This window comes from Chenopodium album, chromosome 2 (genome assembly GCF_948465745.1).
Source record: "Chenopodium album chromosome 2, dcCheAlbu1.1, whole genome shotgun sequence".
NCBI lineage: Eukaryota > Viridiplantae > Streptophyta > Magnoliopsida > Caryophyllales > Amaranthaceae > Chenopodium > Chenopodium album.
The window spans coordinates 63,828,062-63,836,454 of NC_137835.1; the positions used below are offsets into that span (position 1 = coordinate 63,828,062).

The 8,393-nt window shown below is 36.5% G+C and overlaps 1 non-coding gene across 1 annotated transcript; it reads left to right on the top strand.

Moving 5' to 3' along the window:
* Positions 1–8,058: 8,058 nt before the first annotated feature.
* LOC145606748 (small nucleolar RNA R71) lies at positions 8,059–8,164 on the top strand. The gene has a single exon (XR_014105425.1). It is a non-coding gene; the product is annotated as a small nucleolar RNA R71 (small nucleolar RNA).
* Positions 8,165–8,393: the final 229 nt, after the last annotated feature.

The window sequence follows — 8,393 nt, forward strand, 5'->3', positions numbered from 1 at the left end:
AACCCCAAATTATACCTAAGTATGAGGGAGAGAGATTGGGGGTTTGATTTGGTGAAAGTAGTATGAATTTGATGATTTGGATGAAAATATAAAAGTTATTAATGAATTTGAAGTGAAAAATTAAGTGATTTGTGTTGAAATTTGATGAGAATTGGAGGGAAGTGGCACGGTTTCAAGGGTTTGAGGTTGATGGGGGTCGAATGTAGAAGGAGGAAATAAGGGGAAATAAAAGAAGGAAGGAAGGAAGAGAAGATAAGGGGGTGGGGGGGGGGGCACGGGCTGGCTGGCGCGCTTGCACCAGCTAGTTGCGCGGCCGCACCACCCTCTTGCGCGCCCGCACCTGCCAGGTGCGCGGCCGCACCACCGTCGTGCGCGGCCGCACTTTTGCCTAGACCAATTCTTCTTCTTTTTTTTTTTTTTTTTTTTGGTGCGTTCATCGGTGGGTTTATCGATCAAAATCAACATTTGGGCTCTTGAACCCACTGAAAGTGGCAGATTCAAATCAAGATTTTAGTGGGTTCAAAATCCCAAAATAATTGTAGCACCACATGAACCCACCAAGTGCAAAATTCCTTTAACTTTAAAGCCCAAAATTCCCTATCTTACCTCACTAAAATTCTTACCCTTTTACCTCAAATTCTGATGATATCGAATATAATCACATCAAAAACCGCAAACACCTTCTCATTCCTCATGCTAACTTGATGAAATCCAATCCCAAAAATGCAACCTACAAATCCAAACAAGTAGAAAAGTGAAAGAAAAGAAACTAAAAGAAGGAAAAATAAGAAAAATTCAAAAATCAAAAAGAAAATTTAGAAATCTCCGGGTTACCTTTCGGGAAGCGCTTGCTTATGGTTCTAAGCTCGACCCTTCCTCCAAATCATGGAGGGTCAAAGAACACCACCTTCTTCAAGGTAGCGAAAAGAGAAAATTCCTCATCAACTTCTAGCAACCTCCTGTTGTTGCTTGATGAAACTTCCTTCAAAGACTTTTCAACTGAAATTTTTTCTTTCCGTAACTTCTTTCTTTCTCTCTTATTCTTAGAATCACGAGATTTTTTCTTTGGCTTGTTGTTCGTTGTAGATGGTTCCTCACCATCCATATTAATGGAAACATCCCCTTCATCTTGAGGATAGAGCTCAAACCAATGAGGAATTTTAACTTCCTCCTCGTCCATAAGCTTGGGAATCATCATTTTCTCTTCACTAACCTTCTTGCCATCAAAACTTGAAAAAGCATCATAACAATTCTCAAGAACATCGTTAGTTGAAGAATCAATCATGCACACATTATCAATAGAGGGAGGGGAATTAGCACACATAATTCCTTGCACAAGAGACAAAGACTCACGCATTGGTTTCAGCTCAAAACTTCCCTCTTTCTTACCAACTCTCAAGGTAATACGACATCCTTTCACATATATTAAGGCTCCCAAAGTGGCTAAGAAAGGTCTTCCTAAAATGATAGGGATATGGTCATCTTCCGCAATCTCAAGCACAATGAAATCAACTGGAATAGTGAACCCTCCTATCTTAAGAGGAACATCCTCAACTCTCCCATTTGGAATCATAATAGTCTGATTGACCAATTGAAGGGTTATGATAGATGGGAGGAGCTCACCTAGCTTGAGTTTCTTGAAAATGGAATAAGGCATGTCGCTCACACTAGCTCCAAAATCACAAAAAGCATTATCAAACATTTTCCTTTTGATCTCACATGGAATAGAGAAATCACTCGGATCGTCTATCTTCTTGGGAAACTCATTATGAATGAAAGCACTACAAGAATTCCCAACTTCAACCGAATCAGCCTCATTACACTTTGTCTTCCCGCTAAAAATCTCCTTAAGGAACTTAGAGTACCTGGTCAATTGGGTAATTGCATCGATGAAGGGGATAGAAAGGTGAACGTCCTTGAGCATAGCAAGAAACGTTCCAAATTGTTCATCTATTTTGTGCCTTAAGAATTTTTGTGGGTATGGAAGGTCGGGTCCCCACACTTCCTCAGGCTCTTTCTCACTACTCCTTTTGTTCTCTTGCACCTTCTTATAACTCACACACTTAGACACAACCTTCTCAACTTCCTCTCTTGGGTCACCCCTCACTAGTAGAAAAAGGCTCATTTGCGTCGCCATATTTGCGTCACTCATTCTAAAGAACGAAGCAAATGTGTATTTTTACCATACTTTAAAGTTATTTGCGTCGCTTGTTATTAAAGAAGCGACGCAAAAAACAAATGAATGTTAGCTTTCTATAATTTGCGTCACTCATTTACTGACAAGCGACGCAAATAAGGCAGTGAATAATTTGCGTCACTCTTTTAATAAATAAGCGACGCAAATAACAAATTTTCAGCATTTCAGATTTTGTTATTTGCGTCGCTTATTTATCAAAAAGTGACGCAAATAACTCTGCTTTAGGTTTTCTGCGCTTTTTTGACCTTAGCTTTTCACTTTCACTAATTCACTAAACATAGTTGCTTAATTTCGACCCTTCAATCCAACAAATTCGCCCAAAAAACACCCACAAATTCGCCCAAAAAACTGCAATTCCCCAGCAAATTCAACATCCAAAATCGCAATCAAGTTCAACACCCATAATCGGCAGCAAATCCGAACAATTTCGAGCAAAATTTTAGACCAAAAACCCTAATTAATTCGAACCCTTAAACCCCAGAAAAATTGATTATTTTCGACCAAAAATCCCCCATTTCGAGCAAAAAATGTACTCAATTCCATACGAATTCGAACCCTAGAAACCCCAAAAAATTCAATTAAAAATCCTGCTGAAAAAATTCGAGCAATATCTGAGCTTTTCGAGTGGAAAAATCGCTTAATTTCGCCCCCAAAAACGCGAGGAAGTTCAAGCAAATTACAGCAATGTTGAATTTTTGAATTTTCGAGTGGAAAAATCGCTTAATTTCGCCCCCAAAAATCGATTTCGGCTCGACTTTGTTGAATTTTAGAAATCAATTTCACCTATGGTAAGATTGCTTCTATTTATGTTCAATCTTTTCATGGTAGATAGAATGTAGCATTTAACTTGAACAATGACTTAGTTTAATTTCAGGTTTAGTGTTAGTTCACTAATTAGAATTTATATGGCAGATTTAATTTAATTTTTATAATTTTCAGTCATTGAATTTTCATTTGAGCATATTGCATACTTGTGAATTTCAGTCATTGAATTTTTGAAGTCAATTTTCATCTGAGCATATTGCATAGTCATTGAATTTATATGGCTGTTTTGCAATATTTTACTGGTTGCTTGTTTGCATCTTTGAACAGTCTGTAGAATAGCATATTCATTTGAGCATATTGCATAGTCCCTGAAAACGGATATTTGGACTGTCCCTTTTGGTTTGGTCACTTTCTGTGATCATCATATATAGTATATGTTGTATGTATTCCTGTTCACTATTAAGTTTGGGTAGGTAGTGGTCTTACAGTGCCTTCCTTGCCATCTGCCGCTCTTCTGTCTGTGTGCCGGCATCTTCAGGAACTTTGTAACATTTTATTGACAAGTGTGATTGATAATTCTCCATTTTTACTTGATTGTAATAGACACCTGCAGAAAGAGTCAAAGCTAAGATGAAACTTCAGCTTACACAAACAGGTATTACCTGACTTTTGTTTGTTGTCTTGATCATAGTCTGGATTAGTTTACTTTCTTCCTTTTCTTTTCTTTTTTTTTTTTTTTTTTTACTTTTTTTTTTTTATTCAGTGTAGGAGTATTTATTAGAGTTGGGCCTGTCTAACTTTACACTTTGTAGCTCAAAAGAGATTACAAATTGTTAGTTACCCTAAGAGGCTGGGACTATGAGTCTATGAGATGGGGTCACATATGAATTATGATATCGTACCAATACACACTTCACTGATATTTTGTTCCCATCTTTTAGTCTCTATTATAAACCTCTACATATGTTATTAAAATATCACTTCAGTTATATATTTTGAGGGACTTGTCTATGTTTATGTCAAAAAAATGTTACATATGAGGTTACATCTACCTATTCCTATCTGGTCCATTTATTTTTACCTGGTAGATCATTCCCCTGTGTCCTTCAAGATAATGAGCTATCTGCTGTATACGGAGAACTGATTAGAATGCTAGAAATGTGATAGAGGCCATAAACAGACCCCTAACTACCAATTCTATCTGGCTTGCAAGTAGGAAACATTTTTGCTTCATTTGAATAAATAAATAAATTATTTGCATCCCTCTTCTTTCATGCTACATGTTCTTTTTTGACATTATAACTTGTCAATGAAACCCTCTGCATCTGATCCAGACCAATTTCAGTTGACATCTAGGCTAGAATATTTTATTTTTTACTTGATACATGCTCGCTAAGCTAATGATGAAGGTTCTTAGTTTTCAATTATTAGATACATATTCTGTGTAGCATCATATTTTAAAGCATTGAGTTATACGTTCCCTTGCTGAATTTTAACTATATTTCTTCGTAAAGGAATTCACTGTCTGAACTTTTACAATTATTATTAAGTGTCGTAATTTATTGAATTTTAATCATTAGTATATTATCATGGTGGATTGGTGGGACTTGTATTTAGTGATAGATTAATATATAGTTGTGTAATTATTTTAAAATGGGACAAACAAAGTTGTATGTAGGATTTTAGGAGGGATTATTACTGAACAGTCATTAACCAAATTCTTGCCTCCTGAAGTTTTATTTTAAACCCCTAATGGACTTGTCCCCCATTCAACCAACATCATGCTCATATAATCAATAATGTTTTGGCATCCAAGCTTTTTCACTTCTATCTATTATGGTCAAGTGGTTGTGTCTGGTTGGGTGTTATACCTTGATTATTATTCAATTTTGGTACAACTTGAAGCTCCTTTTGTATTGCAGTGCACTTTGTGACACACCTTGCATGTTATATTATTATTAGCAAAGCTTGATAAACATTTTGACTTCAGTGGGATTAATATCTTGCCAAAATTGATTATTTGGAGAATTTCATCAATTTTCCAAATCTGTACAGAATGGGGCATTCTTTTACTCCTTGCTTGAATTTTTTCTAGGAGACACATTCAAAATTGGACTGTGTATTCTTTCTTGAAGAATTGTCCGGCTTGTTATTTAATTATTTACCATAATATAGTTAAGCGCAATTGCAGATGCTCGTCTGAAGCTACTAGGTCGTGCATTATGGGGCTGTACAGAATATTAAATTTCTGTCAACCACTTACAGCTATAGGAAGTCTTGATTACTAAGAGATATATTAGCATTCCATACTTGAAATTGGCCATAATTCTGGCCTTGTTTTCCCGATCCTTGCATGGTTAGCAGGTTTTACTGGGAGACCCAGCCAGCTTAGTTCTTGATCCTTGGCATTTCCCATCATTTAGCAATTAAGTTTGCAATGACAAAGTAAGTCTAGTTTGTTATTAATGTCATGATTTTATGTGTGTAAGGGTAATATATATATGTTTTTTGTTTCAAATGTGTAGTGCTTTTCGAAGTTTTAAGGCATTAAGTGGACAATCTAGGGGAAGTAAATTGACATGGCATTTGGGACAGGTTACCTTAATTTCTGACCCTAAATTTTAGTTTCTTAATAATTGAAGTATAGCAATTTAATTCAACTTACAAATATATTACATGTAGTGTCCTCAACAATTGGGTGGACGTGAGTGTGGCTACTACGTCATGCGTTATATGTACGAAATACTTGAACATCACCATAGCAGTGAAGATCTTATTCAGGTATGAGTTGTCAAATATTTCATTTTTGTTTGATAAATACAATTTGATGTTAGCTACAATCTTGAATTAAAACTTTCCTCTTGTATATTTGTTGTGTTGATAGGATTTTTCAAGAACTACACCGTACACCGAGGAGGAGATAAATGAGATCCGAGATATTTGGGCAGAGTATTTTATATGTAATGTTGAACTTTAGATTTATCACTTAGCGCATGTTTGACTCTTGTTTTGGATTATAGGCTTGAAATGAAGTAATTTGGTTAATTGGTGTTGGGATGATGAGTATAATGTGTATGATATTGAGATGTAAATTATTGGACAGGTTGTTAATATAATGCCGTCATTCCCAATTTTATGGGTAGGCCAAATTACAAAGGAGACTCTGCCGAAATTTACATTTGCATTATTCAATAATATTGCATTTTAATTTCAATTATATTAGCGTTAGCATATTACTTTATACCTAGGAAAACAGGTACTACAAACATATATACAAGGCAATTATTATATTATAATTAAAAAAAAAAAAAAATTCACCTCATTTGCGTCACTCCTATATAAACAAGTGACGCAAATAACAAAAAATCCATTTATTGGAAGAGTCATTTGCGTCGCTTGTTTATTAACAAGCGACGCAAATAACAAAAAAAGTTTATCAAAAGAGTCATTTGCGTCGCTTGTTTATAAAGGGGCGACGCAAATGACTTAAAATAAGTTTATCAGAAAAGTCATTTGCGTCGCTCTTTTATAAAGGAGTGACGCAAATAACAAAAAATAAGTTTATCTAAAGAGTTATTTGCGTCGCTCGTTTAGAAAAGAGTGACGCAAATAACTAAAAATATGTTTGTCAGAAAAGTCATTTGCGTCGCCCCTTTATAAACAAGCGACGCAAATGACAAAAAGTAAGTTTATATAAAAAGTCATTTGCGTCGCTTGTTTATAAAGGAGCGACGCAAATGACAAAAAATAAGTTTATAAAAAAAGTCATTTGCGTCGCTTGTTTATAAAGGAGCGACGCAAATGACTCTTATTTGCGTCGCCCCTAGGAGCGACGCAAATGACTTAAAAGTCATTTGCGTCGCGAGCAGTTGCGTCGCTCATAGAAGCGACGCAAATACACTATAAATGAGCGACGCAAATAAGCCTTTTTCTACTAGTGCCTCTCCTCATCCTCCTCAATGGACCTTGAAACTCCCTCATTAAGAACTCTCCCACTCCTAGTGGTGATAGAATACACGACTTTCTTAGGTTCCACTCCTTGAGAAGGCAAAGAGGACGGACTAGCATAATCCTTTAGAGTGTTGGCTAGTTGGGTTATTTGTGTCTCAAGCATTTTGTTATGAGTCATCATCTCATTAAATTTCTTTTCAGTCACCGCTATATAGGTGTTTATTATCTTGGTTTGGTTATAAATCATTTCTTCCAAATTTATCTTAAATGATGATGGTTAGGAATAAGAATTTTCACCATTGGCTTGAGTCTTTGGAGCAAAACCGGGTGGGGGTCCCTTTTGGTTGTTATTTTTAAAACTTCCCTGATTTTGGTTGTTGTTCCAATTGCCTCGGCCTTGACTATTTCCACCATTATGGTAATGGTTACCAAAGCCTTGTGATTGAATTTGGTTTCCATACCCATGGCTTCGGTTTTGATTACTATAACCTTGGTTGTTATACTTACCTCGGAAACCTTGGTTTCCTTGGTTCCTATAGCTTCCATTGTTGTTGTTATCGAAACCACCTTGGGGGTGAGAATTCCTATTGCCAAAATTCTTAGGTCCATCAAACCTTTGACCACCATTGGCATTAGACACAAAGTTCACATGTTCACATTCATTATTTTCAACATCATCACATCCATCAACAAAAGTTTGAGAACACATGGAAGAATCATGATCATAAGATCCACAAGAATCACAAAATAGACAACCACTTGGCATGTTATTAGAAGTAGAAGGAGAAGAGTTAGAAAGTGTACCTCTCCCTTTGGATTGGGAGGGAAGACTCAATGAATTCGTAGAAACACTCTCAAGCTTGGCTTTGATCGATGTCATTTCCTTCCCTAGATTTGAAATTTGAAAGGACAAGTTGTTAATCGCGTTGAGATGATCCACCGAATAAACCGTCGAGCCACTCTTGCTCGTAGACTCCCTCTCTCCTTCTTGCCAATCTTTATAGTATCTCACCACATCCTCAATTATGTCAAATACCTCTTCTTCCGTCCTAATCATTATAGGACCTCCGGCTCCTCCATCTAGGCATGACTTGCCTTGGGCACTCAAGCCTTCGTAGAAAATTTGTATCACTTGATAGGTAGGAATTCCATGATGTGGGCACTCTCTTTGGTACTCCTTGTACCTCTCCCATGCTTCATAGAGATTCTCATTAGGCCTTTGTTTAAATCCTTGGATCAAGGCTCTAGCCTCCGCCGTCTTCTTTTGTGGGTAAAAGCTAGACAAGAAAGCCTTTGTGACTTCATCCCACGTCCTAAGGGAATTAGGCTTAACCTCCTTATCCAACCACTCTAAGGAACGACCAATAAGAGAAAAGGTAAACAACTTTAGTCGAATGAACTCTTGAGAAACGTCGTTCACCTTGATATATTACAATACTTCTCAAATTCCTTTAGGTGATTCAACGGGCTCTCACTCTTG